The 16,423-nt window shown below is 36.6% G+C and overlaps 1 long non-coding RNA gene across 1 annotated transcript; it reads left to right on the top strand.

Annotated features, from left to right (window-relative positions):
- Window positions 1-7,291: 7,291 nt before the first annotated feature.
- Window positions 7,292-15,739, top strand: LOC135156204 (uncharacterized). Its single transcript, XR_010295332.1, has 3 exons — window positions 7,292-7,494; window positions 12,957-13,166; window positions 14,885-15,739. It is a non-coding gene; the product is annotated as an uncharacterized LOC135156204 (long non-coding RNA).
- Window positions 15,740-16,423: the final 684 nt, after the last annotated feature.

Below are 16,423 nucleotides of genomic sequence, written 5' to 3'. Positions count from 1 at the left end.
GTGGACAGCAGGAGCAGGTACTTTGGCTAATTGCAATTTTAAGAAGAAAAAAAGTAATAGCAAATATTATACATGTATATGTATGTAATGTGAGCGCATATAATACACATATACACAAAAGCCGAGTATAATTAAAACAATTATTCAGCTTGACCTGTTTGCAACGAGTATTGCAAAATTAACATTTTTTTCAGTTTGCGTTTAAAAATGTTTATATTAGGGGATTCTTTAAAATCTTGAGGCAGAGAGTTCCAGTAGGCAGGCCCGGAGAAGACAAGGTCGTCGACCATGAGGTCGTCATCATCAACCATCATCCTCGTTGTCGACGTTCCTGTCCTCCTTACCGATACATCTTATGACAAACATTATAACCGTCGTCAAACATTGCTATCGCCATGATAATTCAGTCTTCTTTTTTTTTTCGTATCAAACTTAAAAATTGTTGTATTTCCATAGATGATTTAATAATCTGTAAATTCTCATAGACTTTTTACTTTGTTTCTTTTAACCCAATTTAATATTAGGACACCTTTTCCCTTTATATGTGTTTGAGAACAAGGTAATAATGAATGTTCATTGTTGTATACATTTCCAAAAGGCCAAATGTGAATGCGCATAGCTCGTGAATAGGAGGAGTATTACACAATTTGTAATCCAACCTATACTTGTGATTTATTGTTAAGGGTTGACCCACAGGCGTGATGATATTGATCTTCGTTTTCTGTTTTTAAGATATTGAAAGAAGTCGTTGTGTATTTAGACAACCCATCATTGTAAAAATATCATTTAATGGGGTGCTATTTTCGATACGGAGCGTGGAACTGCTAAACGTTTAGTTTTGCGGAATGTTGTCTTATGTTTCATGACTATGATTATGATTATAATCATATTGTTTTCAAGGTCATGGTCAAATTGGTGATATACATTCTTCCAATGATATTGATTTCAGGTGAATACACTTGTTAAGATGGAAACACCCTTGAACTGAACATATTTTTCAAGTATGGATTCAATTCTACAAACCTAGACTTTTTATAGGCCTACATGTACAGTATTTGATGTTCAGATGTTTATCCATTCTCTATTCTTACAAGTCTTACAAGCCAATGTGAAGATCATTGATTTCAAAACTTTCAGTTATCATGTGAAATTAAGAGTTTATCATTGAACGCATTATGTTTGAAACATGCCGTCTCAAATTATGATATATGGGTAAATGTTACAATTATAATATCAAATTTAAAAGTTGGGTCTGACAAAAATGATAAAAATCTTTACAAAGCGGGCATTTTTGTTGTGGTATAATACCATTTCCTAAGCATAGGATGGGTACAATTCGTGTAAAATATTCGTAAATTTGAAAGATAGTGCCAAAATAAAACTTTCATTTATAAAGAAAAAAAAAATCTGATAGAGCAAACTAAACCTAATCAAGTAAAAATTCAAATGTTCTGAAGAAACAATCATGAAATGTGATATAAGTTGGAGGTACACCATTTTCTTTAAAGATTGGAACATTAAAATGTGATATTTAACCTGTATACCTTGACCAAGATTTTCGTTTTGATGTTCAGTATCTGATACTTTTAACGTACTTTTAATCTACTTTCTTCTCTTATTAATGCTGTAGGTCTATAATCAATCATGTTAATATGAAAAATCGAGGGGTCCATTATCATTCTGTTCATGACATTTAAAAACAAGTGTCCGTCAACTATTGATGATGTAGGTTCGGTGCACGCTAATGTCAAATTTTTATCAAAATTCTGAAAATGTTTGATGGGAATTACAAATACTCAACCACCTGCTGAAGAAAGTGCGTGAACTCGACAAAGTTTGGACTAGAAACCTTTTCTCCCTGGATAGATTAAACAAACCAGGTTCATTACCATGATTACACCCGTGCTTTCGATTGTCTAGATTAATAGTTTTGCTTTGCTATTGTTGGACAAGTGTTTGCATTTGAAGAAAATTCATTGCCACAATCGGAATGAAACTCCTCCAAATCGATGAGTTTTTGAGCCGATCGAATGGAGAGTGAAGCACTTTCAAGGGCTCTCTGCTAGGCAACACCTGATTAAATATATCAATATTTGGTGCTAACCTATATTCATAAAGACTTCTTTCTTCACACAGTTATCACCCCCTCTCTTTTCTTGAAATTACTCTCGTTCTCGCTTTCCTCTAATATTCTCCGTCTTGCCATTTTGCTCCTTCCATCTCCTCCTTTTCCCCTTCTCTCTTTGCAACCCCCCCCCCATCCCCACACCAAACCCCCTCCTCTCTCTCCCGTTATGTGTATGCCTCCCCTCTATCTATTTATCCTTTTTTTCTGGAGAGGGGGGGGGTTGGAAAAAAGGAAGACATAATGTGTAGAATAATTTGTAAATGATAATTATATGCTGTCACAAGCATCATAATCAAGCTGTAAGTGCTCTTAACTACCATCACTTTCGCTCGAGTTCGGTACACACGTTTTTTTTTTCTTGCCCCCCCCCCCCATCTTTAAAAATCTTGGTGTTGCCACCGCTATTCTGTCCCATAAACTTCGAACGAAGGAAAGTTTGAAAAGGAGGAGAATTGAAAATGAACCATTGGGGTCATGTTTGTATGTTGACAAACTTTTATTTGCCTGCTTTTTTATCCTATACTTTGTCAGATATTTTAGAAGTGTGATTGATGTGGTATTGACATAAGTTTCTTGTCTGCTTTGCCCGAATGATCTTTCTGAATCCCGGATATTCTACATGCTGACATAGTCAGTATGAATATAAGCCTTAATTTCCAATTGAATTCAATTCAATATACACTCTAAAAAAGGTTTACCAAAACTGGGTAAAATGGGAATATGCCTGTTTGTTGGGCAAAATGATACCAAATATTTTGTAAATTTTACGCAATGTTGCGTTGAAATTTACCCTTCAAACATGCATTTTGCCTAATATTGGGGGGGGGGGGATTTTACCCAGCAAACATGCATGTTCCCTTTTTACTCAAAACTGGGTAAATTTTTGCTCCTGTTTTTAGAGTGTATATACAAATAAATGTATTCCAAATCACGTTGTAGTACAGAAGTAGAATTAGTAGTCGTAGAAATATCATAACTACATTCAGTTCTAACGGGAAAAATGCAGTTTATAAGATAGTCAAGACTAATACAATCAGGATAATCATAATGATCACGTAAATTACAATGTTACGCTCTAGGCCCTATAGTATAATGAAGAGATTGTGGAAGATAGAGTGGACATGTAAAAAGAGAAAAAGGCGTTTTGTATATATGTACTGTACATCATAATGGAGTGGAAATAATTTGGAAGGCAGGGTGGATAGACAGAGGGAAAGAAATTACCAGAGAGAGGGAGAAAGACAGACAGAGAGAGAGAGAGAGTGGGGAGGGAGAGAGGGGTGGGAGGGAGAGAGGGTGTGGGGAGAAATACATTATTTTGCGAGGTTGGGGAACAACCTATAGTGTCAGAGAATGGAATAAGGATGGACCAGTGTGCATATTATGTCATACTATCCGAACATGGACCTATATGATCAGACACATTTTTTTATGCGTATAGGTGTTTAAATTATACAACTCATTAATACCATGGAATACCTGATATAAAAGGAAAACAAGAAAGAATTGAAAATAAAAAGAAAGGACAGAAGCTGGGTGAATTGCACTTTTAGATATAGCCATATGAAAACCAATTCGTATGTGTAATGCTAACCAAAACCGAAATTTTCCAAACCTTTTCATTGAAGTTTAAATATTTTGGATGAAAACCCTATTCAGCATGTTCAAAGGGCCAAAGTTCCAGTTATCCAAGGACAAAATATGTTTTTTTTTAATTTCTTATGTTGTGTTGATCCAAGATCATGTTAACTTGAATAGAACCTGCTGAATAAATAATTTATGTTTCTCCAACACATAATCCATTGTAGATGTTGGGTAAACTCGGTCAGGTGGGAAATTCAATGAGGGAATGTGAGATTCATATAATATTCAAATTTGTTTAAGATGTTTTGAGACATGTTTGGTGTTATATGGGGATGTAAGGAAAGGTGCGGACAAATATTCTAAATTCAATACTGTTTATTTTCAAGGTGTGTAGTTTTGAGAGTGTACAGCTCAGTATTAAGAAGTATTTCATTTCTTAACATGTTGAACTTCACCGATTCTGCAGGATCCTTTTTTGGGGGGCAAAACAAGAACAAGAAAAAAATAGATCCACAAGGTTACCTATTGTATTCCGTATTACAGGGAAATTCACCCTGATTTAATATACATATATATATACTGTATGTGCAAAAACCCTATAAAGCCACAATGGTCAAAGTTTACAATCGGTCCTGGATTAAATACGTAAGATATGACCATTTAAAAAGTTAGATAAGTAAGACTTTATAAATATCAAATTGGCAATTTGGTGGGAAGATTATGAGGAGTCATACTTAATTCTCATGAGTTCGGCCTTTTTCGGATGTACGGAAACAATGATATTAACATATATAGTTATGTCATCATAAAAAAATACGTTGAGTAAAACATTTGTATTGGAGCAAAATTAAAAGTCTCGAATAAAAATGACAACACGAATGCGTCCAATTTGAATTCGCCAAGGAGAAGTGATGCTTACTTATTAAAACTTTCAAACATTCTCAAGCCAGAACTTAATATTCGGCACATATAAGAGTAGACATGAGATCTATTCATCTACTTCCATGCAGCCCTACTTCCCGCACTACTAGGCATTTTCTCCTCCGACCCATCCATCCATCATCACCATCATCCATGCATCATCTTCTACCAATATTTGGGTTGGGTTGTCTGCTCTTGGCTGTTGCTCTATCTCGGCTATTCACTTCTTTTGTACCCGAGGATTTGCCCTGTTTAGCCAAGCATTACCCCACCATGGTCACTAACCTCTTTTATGAAAAATGAAGTCATGAGATGTTTGGGAAGAAAAAGACTTAGGAAATACACCATGCTCTCTGTTCCGATCACTCATTGAGAATTGGTGTAATGTATTTTGGAAGTAAGTTCAATGATCATTCTTCTCGGTTATATTTCCCTCTATCCCGTTCTTGTTACACGACCCTGTCACCACCGTCACGCCTCCCTAATACCAATGCCAGTTAGGCTGTTACTGTAACGCTATCCACATTTGAACTTCATATCATCATGATGACTTTTCCATGGTAACATTTCTTCTCATAGGTCCATGTTACACCCAAATGTTTCTCGTTCATGTTACCTTTCCTTGTTACCCATCCCTCTTACCCTCCCCTGTTACCTTTCCTTCTTACCCTCCATTGCGACCTTCTCGTGTTACCCCTCCCAATTACTCTTCCCTGTTAACCTTTCTCACGACTCTTCCTTGTTTTCCTTCCTTTTTATCTTTCCTTTTTACCCTTCCCTTTTATTACCCTTTCGTGTTACCCATCCCTGTTTTCCTCTCCTCTTTCCCGTTACACTTCCCCGTTACCCTTCCCTTTTACATTTCCCTCTGGTCCTATATGTTGACCATACTTGTTAAACTTCAACGTAACCCTTTCCGTTAATTTTCATGTTAGCGCTTTCTGTCACTCTTCCCCATCACCATTCCCTGACACCCTTCGGTGATTACCCTTAACTGTGACTCCAGCTCCAAATGTTATCTTTCCGTTACCCTTCCTAGTAGTGACTCTTACCAAAACGTTTACCTTTCTGTCGCCCCTCCCCGTGACTCCCAAGCAGGTGTTACCCTTCTGTCACCCTTCCCTGTCACCCCAACCCCAAACGTTACCACTCTGTTACCCCCCTCACCCCTCTAACTTATACCAGCCATGCCTTACACTCTTAATGCGACCTCTTTCCTCCACCTTCGGGTCATCACAGGAGAAGTCATCAATTGGAATCTCATCGATATTTGTTTGCTGGTTTTGGACCAATTCTTATGAATTCTTATCCTCGGGGTAGCATATTTTTGTCTGTAATGGTGATGACAGATGATATGTATTTTAGCTATTATGTAGCTAGATAAGTATATTATTAGTAAGTGTGTTATATTTAAGGCTTAATGAGCAGAATGGTGGGTACTGTGTTATTCATTCCACGTTATTCCGTTAAATCTATGACTATTGTTTTGCTTTCCTTTTACTTTACTTAACATTTTAATGCTAATATATCATGTTGATCATTAATCATGATTTGGCAAAACGTTGACTATCAACAGCATTATGCGGGTGACTGTGCATGTGATTCAGTTGGCTAATATCAAATTTATATAAATGCGATTAACTATGGATAATCGGGAGGTGCAAAACTACGGTGTATGAATTAAAAGATTCCACCCCCCCCCCCCACCCGCCAATCATGCCAATAGAAAGACAAAGGAAAAGAATAGCATAAAATGTCTTGGTTATTTAGAGCACTGCCTGGAAACATGAGGACGAGAAAAAGGAAAACTCACATACTATTAGAAGATCGATTTTTTTTATGATGAGCTCTCAAGCAAAAAATACAATAATTGACTGAACTTGATCCGAAGGTCAGGACTGCCTTATTCGATGATGGGCTCTTTTTGGGGACAAATTTGTCCCCCATCGGCCTGGCAGATTCTCTCACAGCGTGAGCATGATTAGAGGGGAATCATATTCATAAAAGTAAGGGAGAATATGTATGGGGCGCCAAGTGTCCGCCAGTGAATTCCGTCCAAATCACGGCATTCCGTACACAAAATGTGTTTTTATTCAGACGAAAATCATTTCGTCATGACGCTTTTTTATTTCGTACACAAAATTTATTTTTTGTCACACAAAATCAATTTCGTCTCGACGAAATGCACGAAATCAATTTCGTCTAGACGAAATGTAATTGCGTCCACAAAGTTTATTTGGCGTGCCATACGAAATGAATTTTTATCAAACGAAATGGCGCACCAAATGTCCGATGGTAAATTCCGTCCAATTCACGCCATTCCGTACACAAAATGTGTTTTTGTTCATATGAAAATCATTTCGTCATGACGCAGTTTTATTTCGTATACGAAATTATTTTTTGTCACACAAAATCAATTTTCGTCGAGACTAAATGTAATTGCGTCCACAAAATTTATTTCGTTGCGATGCGAAAATCTATTCCGTCGACGAAATCATTTTGTGTCAAAACCACAAAAAAATTTCGTTGACGAAATGATTTTGTGTCAAAACACAAAAAAATTTCGTCGACGAAATGATTTTGTGTCAAAACCACCAAAAAATTTCGTCGACGAAATGATTTTGTGTTTTGAGTCTTTTTGACATAAAATCATTTCGTCTCCTCTGTCTCGAAGGGGACATAAGAAGGTCGCTGATTGGCTGCACCTTGCTCAAGCTGTTTTCGCTCCGGGACGATCACACTTTTTCACAGCTCAGATTGGCATGTTGGTGAACTTATTAGCTTAGATTTCACGTTATTCATGCCTACATGAGCTGCATACAACTGCTCTAATCGGTAGGATGTGGACGGACATTGCATTCGTAAGTTCAGCTATGTTTTCGACTTCAAAATTACGTTGAAAAAAAAATGGGAATTCGTTAGTCGTTACCAAACTTGCATTTGCAAAAAGCTGTGTAACAATACTAGTCCCGTGTATTTAAGTTTATGTACTGTAGTCAGCAGACCATTGGGGGGGGGGGTTGGTCTTTTCTGCACACCTAAAAAGTAAAATGGTTATGAATTATACAGGTTGAAGATATTTAGGCCTTGATCTTAATAAATAATGTAAAATTCATTCCGAGCAAAATGCTGAAAATTTCATTGAAATTGGATGACAACAAAAGTTATTGATGCCTGGCCGTACATGCCGTATGAAACTCTAACGTTAGGCTACTCCACTCAGTGACTCACGCGTATTGCGAGGTTAGTATTAGTATACTAACCTCGCACCATTAACCACGTTTGGCAATGGATTTCTAACTAGTGGGTCACGCGTGCTGTGATCCCACTTCTGGTGTCCACAACACACAACTTCTATTGCTTGATTTTTCTGTGCGCGGCGGCATGTAATGAACCCTTGAGTGACTAGGCCTAAAAAACTCAGGCAATGGTTCGTATAGCCAGCCATTAATCAGTATAGGTGAAGCAGAGGTTAGCAGTAGTGAAGTGTAGTGGAGCTTACACGAACCATCGCCTGCTGTACTAGTATAGTTGTGGTAGCCCTGGCCCCACTCATTACTAGTTCGAGGTTAGTGGCTACATATAGTTGCTACAGTACATGTATAGATCTATAGTACTAACCTCGTACACCGAACTGCATTTGGCCCTGGATTTCTGTGAAGTTGGCAAACATCGCTTCATTACAATACAGAATTAATATTTGCCGAAACTCCTCGCTACTCACCGGGGCGCTTTGCGGTGAGTAGCCATAATACAAAAAGTCAATAGTATATTTTTAATTAGGCCTAAATCAAAATCATATTTAAAAAAAAGCAAATTTGATTACTTTGGAGTTTGGACTAGAAAGTGACTTTGCGTGTCTCTTCTTTTTACGCAAATAAAAGGAAGCCTGATGGTGGCGCTAATAAATTTCACAGCCTTGATTCAGGCTCGCTTCAAATGCAGCTCCTCGGTAATTATGCCCCCGCAGACAAAGTCCGGAGGGGGCATTAAGCGTTGCCCCTGTCCGTTGATTCGCCCGCCCCCCCAATTGGTTTCCGCGCAATAAATCGAAATATATTTCGATTTATATATATTGATTTTAAAAAAAATTGGTGTGTAGGTACATGACACCATAGTACAGGCTAACTTTGAATTCGGAGTCTGCAGGTCCAAGGTCACAGCTCATGAAATATCCGAGTTGGTTTCCGCATGATGACTTATGAAATATTCAACAGATTTATAAAAATTAGGGTGTGTAGGTAGATGACACCATATACAGGCTAAGTTCGGAGTCGGCAGGTCAAAGGTCACGGCTCATTAAATATGCAATTTAGTTTCCGCATGATTACTTATGAAATATTCTACATATTTAAACGAATTTGAGTGTGTAGGTAGACGACACCAAAATACAGGTCAAGTTCGAATTCGTAGTCGGCAGGTCAAAGTTCACGGCTCATTAAATATGCAATTTAGTTTCCGCATGATTACTTATAAAATATTCTACATATTTAAACAAATTTGAGTGTGTAGGTAGATGATACCAATACAGGCTAAGTTCGAATTCGGAGTATGCAGGTCAAAGATCACAGCTCCTTAAAGATATCTTATGAAATATTCAACAGATTTTTAAAAAATTTGGGTGTGTAGGTAGATGATGATGATGCACAGCATTTTTACAGCGGCGTAACAGGGTTCGGTGGCCAGGGGGGGGGGGGGCAAGAGCCAAAAATTTCCCGGTCATATCATGGTATGAATATAGGCGTAATGGTGTAGTAAGGCGACTATTTTGAGAAGGCCAGAACTTACCTTTAAAAAAAGTTGCGAGCGAGCGAAGCGAGCGAGCAATTTTTTAAATACCTTTTTAATACAAAAATCCAATTTTGTGATAGATTTTGACATGATATCCAGATAATAAATTTATTTAATTCTTCTCTCTTTAGATTCCTTTTTTGTCACGGTGGTCTGTACGCCACTGTGAAGAGGATTCTTTGCGGCAGTAGCGTGAAGAGTAAAAAACAAAACAAAAAAACAACGAGGAGCGCAGTATAGAACATGTGCCAAAAGGCTGCTTTATATATATAAGTCCTGAGCGAGCGAAGCAAGCGAGAAAAAAAATCAACTTTTCATGAGAATCTAACTTTGAGCTATTTTTTAACATATTCAGTAATTAAAATCATATCCTACAATACTTTTCCAACAAAAAAGGAGGTAATTCCTCCTTTTTTTTGTTCTTGGCTGTAGAACTTTTTGGGGCCATGGCCCAACCCTTCCATACGCAGTGCTGTGTGTTTGGGGTCCAGGGCAGAGCCCCAGGAACTTCTTGATATCAAAGCCATTTAAACCTTGCAGATTTCCCCAATTTTAATCAAATCGCGGGCATAATATAGCTTTTACACAACACATTTATTCAACCCAGTTGCGTAATGAACCAAATATTTTGAGGGGGCAAAACATAGAAATGTGGGAAAAATTTGTAAAAAGTCGCCAGTGTGCAAAGCGAGCTGGAAAAAATTGCCTATTGAAATTAAAATCTAATTATGTGATAGATTTTTCCATTATTATCAGCAAATAACACATTTCCTTGTTTTTATTCATTTCATTATACGTCATGTATGTTGTCTCCTATAAAATTTCTTTTATATCCTCTTGGGTGTGGAACCACGACCCCCCCCCCCCCCCCCCGCCTGTATGGCAGTGATTGAACGTGATTGAACGGGGGCGTTATAGAGCCATTTGAAGATTATAAATGAAGAGCCCCTACTTTGTGGGGTCTGGGGCAAAGCCCCGGTAGCTTATTTGCATAAAATTTAGAAAACTTATAGCACAATGTTGTATGCAGTCCATCTTTCTTCCCGCTCTTTAATTTCAATCATCAGCAGCCCGGTCGTGTTATTTTTTTTCTTGTTCCTTTTCTTTGTTTTCTAATTTAGCTCTTGACTAATTACATTCTACCTTCGTTTCCCGCTATTGTTTGCCATTTTGTCATCTTTTAATTTATTTCCCACCGTGCTATTGCAGTACATAGGCCCTTTTCTCAATGATTTGTTCTTTTTCAAATGTTAATTCTATCGTACATTTTCCCGCTTTCCTCCCTTTTTTACTAAAAACAGTTTTTTCTTCGTTGTCTTTTTCCTTTTCTCTTTCCATTTCCCTTTCCTCCTTTTCTTTCCCCTTTCCTTCCCCTTTCCCTTTCTTTCTCCCTCCTTTTTTTCTTTTTCCCGTTGTTTTTTAATTTTCCCGGTGAAATCCGCCAGGGGGGGGGTAACTTGCCCCCCCTGCCCCCCCCGCCTGTTACGCCACTGCATTTTTATAGCACCATATATCTGTCAAAGACATTCAAAGGCATATTGGAGGAGCCAGCCAATCTGGGTCGCCTACAAGGGCGCGCACACAGAACTGTGACCCGCAGGTCTCTCCTCCCGATAACTGGTTGGGGGAATGCAGGTGGACCACTACACAGGGTCATTAAATATGCGAGTTGGTATCCTCATAATAACTTATAAAATTTCAACAGATTTTTTAAAAATTGGGTGTTTAGATAGATGACACCATAATACATGCAAATGAGCCTCGAAATTCGAAAATTATAATATTACATAATAATTCATAGAAAATGAATTATATTGTACACAAGTGGGATAAATCATTCAATAGTAATTGTAATGCACAGAATTATAACAAGTGTTGGTAAAACATCACAAAACCATTCATTTTAAAGTAGTAAAATAATTGAATTGACAAAGATTCTACCACTTCAGGCCATCCATAATTGGACTCGTACTCGTCGCTTTCAGACCCTTCTCTCTCTAATATACGCATAGAATTTATAAAATCGTGTGTTTCGGTATCTAAAGAGTTTATTCATGATGATAATATTTTGATGGTGTTTGGAATCCTAAAAACCTGTATAATTATCATCATTTTAGGAAGAAAGCCTGTATGGTTTACTTAAACTATTCAAATTTTATATCTGGGGATACCCATCTCAATGTCCACATACATGTGATTTTTTTTTGTCATGAAATGAATTACTGATAATTTCATTTCATCAGCAATTTAATGCCCATGTCTGCATGTTTGAGTATGTTTTATGCATATTTCGCCTCTGCTATTATTTTGATAGGATGTATTTCCAAATTCATCACAATAATTGTAAGTTTTATCATAATTTTACTTTTTGAAAATTATGCTATTTTTGTTCCACCAATAGTATCAATATGACGATATCAATGGATTCTAGTTAATCCTTTTGGGTAAGATTGGAACTAACTCTGTGTTTAATAGATAAAGATATATGACTAACTTGTCCAGGTAATGAGAAATGGGCCCCTGCTGAGTAGGCCTAGAGTTTTTATGCCCCAGCAGACGAAGCCCGGAAGGGGCAGTAAGCGTTGCCCCTGTCCGTCCCCCCACTTGGTTTCTGCGCAATAACTCGAAAAATATTTAATGGATTTTAAAAAATTTTGGTGTGTAGGTAGATGACCACAAAATACAGGCTAAGTTCGAATTCGGTGTACGCAGGTCAAAGGTCACATCTCATTATATATGCAAGTCGGTTCAAAGGTCTAAATTTGTTAATTAATTATATATATGCATATTGGTTTCTGCATGATATTAAGTTCAATCATATTGAATGGATTTCTGATCGCGTTAAAGGGGAATCCAGCCTTGGCCATTAAATGTTGTGTTGGGAAGGAGAAATATAAATTAAACAGAATGGGGAAAGTTTGAAAGAAATCAGACAAGCAATAAGAAAGTTATAGCTGCTTTAAAATTGAGATCACTAATACTATGTAGATTTCAAATTGGCAACTGGATAAGTAAATTATGACAAGGGGCAAGGACAACTTTCCCATAGGCCATGTACTTTATTATCAGGGATTAGTGGTTTTCTCCTAAGTACCCATTCCCCTGGGGCAGTAATCTAAATATAACCCAGGTAGTATATTGTTTTATGTCCTCATGAAAGAAAAATATTAATTTGAAATAAAACTTTTGGGAAAAAATCACATTTTCGCCATAATATGAATTGGAGTACATGGAAGAGTAGTCCTTGCCTTACATCACTATGACATCCCATATGCAGCCAATTTGAAGTCTCCATGGGTACAGTGATTACCAATATTTACAACTTTTAAAAATTCATAACTTTCTTGTTGTTTGTCCAATATTGTTCAAACTTTCACCTATCAACTTGTCTGATTTTTCTTTTCCTTATAAAAACAATTTTTTATTTGGGTTGGATTCCCCTTTAAGCGGGGGCATCTGTGTCCTTTGGACAAGTCAAATTTTCTTAATTATGTGTAATTGATTTTATGACATGTGTTTACATTTGCTGCAGATTCCCATTCAGCCGTTGGACTGAACCTGTACTGTCTGTAACACAGTATGGATGGTCAATATGAAGCGAGCTTCATTGAATTCCTCCAAGAGCTCTGTACTCCGTTCTGACCATTTTGAAGATGGTTGCTTTGACAGGACTGGGCAAGTGACTCGTCTTAGACAGGATGCTGTCCCAACCATGTTTGATTTCCTGCCTCGTCTTTAGAAGGTACAGTAGATCTATATCATACATGTGTTCTAAAGAAATATTTTCTCTGTATTATCTACCTTTGGTTTGATAGAACATTGCTTTAAATATTCCATTTTCAGTAGCCAAATAGAGATGAAAATTATCCTATTTGGGAGGGTAACCATGGACCTGGGCCTATACTGTGTATTTACAGTAAACTCTTACTAAATAAACAAATATATTAAAAATTTGGTTTACCCTACATAATAATCCTGGGCTACTTTGAGATTGCATAGCCCGGGGGGGGGGGGCCTTTTTGGTCCCCCTCTTCAGATCTCCATGCACTGTCGATCGCAACGAAAACCGATGCACACGTCACCATCAATGTAATCTGCAAGCATGGAGCTCGACATTTTTTTGACCGCGTCACTCGTTGACTTTTTACTTTCAAGTCTTGCGCAACTTTTGAGACCAAAATTGTGACCCCCAGGTACAGGGTTCCGAAATTACGCAACATTTCGTAAATGCATGCAGAACCAAAATTGCTCAAAAACGTGTATTTGTGTACAAATCCAATGCAAGTAGTGTTTTTAGCCAAAATTTATAAAATGTATCATATTTTTCCTTTTACTGCTCAAAATCAATTAATTTTATCTTGTTTATGGTAAAAAAAACGTCTCCGACAATTTCCATTGAAAAAACAATAAAATATATAAAAAAATGAATGTGATGTTGACAACTTTTTTAAAAATTAATTTAATCAGATGCCTATAAAGAGTAAGTGAAACAAAAATGAGCATTTTAGGGGCATTATTTTGTTAATTAGAGCAAACTTATGATTTTACGCATTAATTAACATAATGAGCAATGAGATTTTTCGCAGATTTTGATATTATGGTATTGTACATAATGCCATGGGTAACGCGCGTGCCAATTTTCGTCGCGATTGCGAGATCAACGGCCAAGATCATAAGGGGGGCTGAATCAGCCCCCCCCCCCGTCTTCTTAGGCGTCGAAATAGCCCAGTCTATTTAGGGTTAAAGATAAATCCCTTAATAATTCCCCAAATTCTATGATTTCTAAACAAATGTGCTCCTGAAGAAATGGTAAATCAAATTTCTACTTTTATGTATTTTATTGGTTCTATAATTCCATACGTATTTCTTTGTTTTGGGGCCTTATGTATTTTATAGTTTTTTTTCAATGGGATCACTTCGTGGCACTATTCCAATTATAAAAAGCAAGATTTGATTATTTCCAACCAATTAGTGCAAGAATAATGATGCATTTGTCAATTGTGACTGAAAATAGAATTTCCATTGGATTAAATATGTATACAAAATAATATTTTTGAGCAATTTTCGGTCCAACATGAACTCATAAAATGTTGCGTAACTGCGTATCTGGGCGTCTCGAATTTTGTCTAAAAGCTCTGCGAGAATTGAACGAAAAAGAAAATTGTGGTACCTCGTTTCTCATTGTGGACTTATCGTGAAAAATGTGGATGGGGGGGGGGCTTATTAAGCCCCCCCCCCCAGGGGCTAGATAGGGTTAATATATCATCATGAATATTAAAAAAAAAAAACATTTATTTTGTTGCAAGTCACTGGAAAAGGTTTGATTCCTAAATAAATATTATTCTTCATGTATTATCAAATATTTAATTGAAAAATTTAAAGCTATCTTTTCATTCTTCTATCTGTTTTTGTTCAATATTTCTTATATGTTTCTTTTTTTAATTCATTCATCTCGTACAGAATTCACCCAAGCCAAGGAATTCCCCGAAAGAAAGACGTTTTGATTCAGCAAACAACCTCCCAGATACTGCAAAGTCTTCAGCACCTTCATTTCTCGAGGACCACTCCTACTCAATATCAGAAAGTCCAAGAGAGGTAAAGTGGAAGATAACAGCAATAATGGACTGTATTAAGAACTTGGAGAAGAGGCTGAAAACCACACAGCAGAAGTCCCGCCGTGTACATTACTTGCTCTTAAGTTTGGACAAACATAACTTGCAAAACTTTACAACAAATAATTACCCCAATGTGCATTCTGATTATTTAAAATAGCTCAATGAAATAGTTTATCAGTGGGCATGTAACAAAAGTGAATTCATTAAATTTGAACGTGTTGCAAAAATGATGTCTTACAGTATATTCATTCTGACTTAGAATGTCAGAAGAGAAAAAAGTTTGTGAAAAGTAGGAATGACGGCAAGATGACAGAAGAATAAAACAGGATAGAGCAAGGGGGACAGATAAAGGACAAGTCCACCCCAAAAATTGTTGATATGAATAAAAAGAGAAAAATCCAACAAGCATAACACTGAAAATTTGATAAAAAATCGGATGTAAAATAAGAAAGTTATGACATTTAAAAATTTTGCTAAATTTTACAAAAGAGTTATATGCACATTCTGTACACAGTCAGTATGCAAATGAGGAGACTGATGACGTCATCCACTCACTATTTCATTTGATATATAGAATAAGGTATATTCTAATTTTCTCCTTGTCATGTTAAACAAAATTTTATTCCTCCCTGATCATGTGGAATTAGCATTATTCAATACTTTTTTGGTTCAGTAAAGTTTGTCCTTATGGTAAAATCTGTAAAAAATGAAATATTGTATGATTCAAACAATAAAAAACAAAATAAACAGTGAGTGAGGGACATTATCGACTGTCTCATTTGCATGTCACTGAGTTGTAAATATTTTTGTTTTGTGAAAAATAAGTGAAAATTTAAAATGCCATAACTTTCTTAGTTTACATCCCATTTTGATGAAATTGTCAGCGTTATGCTAGTTTGATTTTTCTCAATTTAACTGAACCAACAATTTTCTTGGGTAAACTTGACCTTTACTAATGAGCTGTTGGATAGAGACAAAAAGATGAATTGAGATTGAGGGTGATAGAGAAAGAGAGACAGGTGTGGGGGAGCCTTTGATGAATGCCTGAGAAAGCGAACATTACCATAATTTTTTTTTAGGATTTGGACAGTAATGAATAGTACATGTTTTTTCTGTTGGTATTTCTCAAAATATGTGTATGTTGTATGTAATGAAATGGGTATAATCCTTTTGTAAGATACACTCATTCAGAAAATATTAACTAAACAAAAAAAAAAACCAAATTATATTTTACTTATTTTCAACTGTTCAGACACTCTCATATCAAAAGTACCCCCCCCCCCCTCATTTCAAGGTATTGGAGAGAGAGAGAGGTTGGATGAGAAATGGATTGGCTGTCTGCAGAAAAAAATGCAGGGGGAGCAAAACATTTTTAGGATATGTT

Source organism: Lytechinus pictus, chromosome 12 (assembly GCF_037042905.1).
Source record: "Lytechinus pictus isolate F3 Inbred chromosome 12, Lp3.0, whole genome shotgun sequence".
NCBI lineage: Eukaryota > Metazoa > Echinodermata > Echinoidea > Temnopleuroida > Toxopneustidae > Lytechinus > Lytechinus pictus.
The sequence above is the reverse complement of the archived record's forward strand: the minus strand, read 5'-3'. Positions and strand labels throughout refer to the sequence as shown.